We start from the raw sequence: 2,027 nt of genomic DNA, 5'->3' as shown, positions 1-2,027 counted from the left end.
TCCTGGATGACTCAGGATTCAGTTTCTCAACAGGACAGGAGCAGACCAACTCTGTGTCTGCTCCAGCCCAGAGGACCCCTCTGGGTTATTTCTTCATCCTGATCTGTGTCCTTTTGAATCTTAGTGAAATATCATGGAATATCGTATGTCCTTCGTATCGTTCTATGTAGTACAAGTAATGAATTGCTCGGTTGTTTGCCTTTCTGAAAGCATCTGTCTGGTCAGTGGCTTTCCCAATAGCAAAACCTGCAGCTCCGTTTCCATTCCCAACGGCAACCATGGCACGGACAGTCTTCTTTCTTCCCTCTTTTGCTGTCATATTGAAAACGTTTCTTACCTCAAGAACCCTGGTATCAAAGTCTTGATATGTTTCTCCATTGGGCCCTGGGCCTGGAGGGCCAATACTGACACCTCCCCATGTGTTCCCACTCCAGTCGCGCTCCCGTTTAACTTTTATCTTCCTCTTCCGGTCCCACTCTTCTCTCTGCTCGGCCATGTTGGACTCCACCTTCTGCTGATCTTCTTTACTTCTTTGGCCAATGTTCTGGACTACTCCACTTTTTATAAGAGGAACATTCAAACCAGGCCACAGGAAACCAGAACGCCCTTCACCAATAATCTGGCCCCTGTTCAAATCCTTCTTCCTCTTTGTTCTTTTGGTTCTGCCTTTTCTTGCTCCAGCTCCAGTCTCTGCTAACGCACCTTTCCAGAGTTGTTCTGCAGTGAGTTTGGTGAAGAAGCTGTAGGGTCTGTACTGCTGGCCCATCCATTTGCTGGGAAAGGAAACGCAACACTGTATCTGCAGCTAATGGCTCAAGCTGGTTAGACAGTGGTTGTGCCTTGTTTCCCTTGGTGACAAAGAGCCGTGGCTGAGAGCTGTCTTCACTGTCAAAAAGGAAGTGGCTGCTACTGGAAAGGTGTTTAAAGAGAGCTGCCTAGACAGGAAATGACCTGCTGGCACGCTACACAGTGCAGGGAGACAGCCCTCAGCACGTACGGCCTACGCCATGCTAGAGCTAGAGCAGCGACACTGCCTGCCTCTGGGACCGCCTTCCTCACCACTTGCCTTAAGATAACTTTCTATCAGTATATTGGTTTGAAAATATTTTTCAGATGAGGGAGTTACTTGTTCAATTTTTGCTTTTGCTTATTTATACCACTCTACCATCTGCAACTTGTTGTATTTTGACTTATATTTTAAAATTCTTATGCCCCTTGTCTTATTAATCTAGGAAAAAACTAAAGTTCTATATTGAATTCGTAGACAGTGAAAAGATTTGTGAAAACTGGGGATAAGCCCCTAATTTTTATGGAGATCTTTAAGTTTCTCTCCCTTTAATTTGATATTCGCAATAGTCTTACTTGTATTGTCTTTCCTTAGATTAGGTATATATAAATTGTCTCTGATATCTCCAAGAAGGTTATCCCTAAGTGGATTTGATATTCTCAAAACCTTTTTAACAACTAATGAGATGGACTTTTTCTCAAATTTCTTTATATGGTATGTTATATTTAAAGAATTTTTCTTTTCAACATGCATCTCTGGTTTGAAGAAATATACTTGATTATGGTATTTTATCTTTTTGATACATTCTTAGATTCTGTTTATCATGTTTTTCTGGTATTATGGGATTAATATTCATAAGTATACTTGATCTGAAACTCTCCTTTTTTCTTGTGTCTTTGTGTGCTTTAGATATCATGATAAGTGTTCATTCATAAAATTAATTAGGCAAAGTGTTCCTTTAGTTTCTATTTTATTTTTCATTTGTGGAGTATAGTATTAAATTTTCTTTGAAAGTATAGTAGCATTGTGTGCTAAAACCATTTTGTCATGAACTTTTGTTGGATGACTGACTTTTAATACTACTTTGATTTTCTTTTTTTCAATATTTTATATATTTACATTTCAGAGTTTGTCTCCTTTAACCATTTCCCCCTCATTAACCTCCTATCCCATCTCTCCTCCTCCTTTTGTGCTTTTATCGTCATTTAAATTACATGCAAGTATTAAAATAAGTTCTAGG

At 39.5% G+C, this 2,027-nt stretch overlaps 1 pseudogene; it reads right to left on the bottom strand.

Moving 5' to 3' along the window:
• Positions 1 to 1,009, bottom strand: part of LOC114620382 — a 7,636-nt pseudogene extending 6,627 nt beyond the window's left edge.
• Positions 1,010 to 2,027: the final 1,018 nt, after the last annotated feature.

This window comes from Grammomys surdaster, unplaced genomic scaffold (assembly GCF_004785775.1).
Source record: "Grammomys surdaster isolate TR1022 unplaced genomic scaffold, NIH_TR_1.0 168, whole genome shotgun sequence".
Taxonomy (NCBI): Eukaryota; Metazoa; Chordata; class Mammalia; order Rodentia; family Muridae; genus Grammomys; species Grammomys surdaster.
The sequence above is the reverse complement of the archived record's forward strand: the minus strand, read 5'-3'. Positions and strand labels throughout refer to the sequence as shown.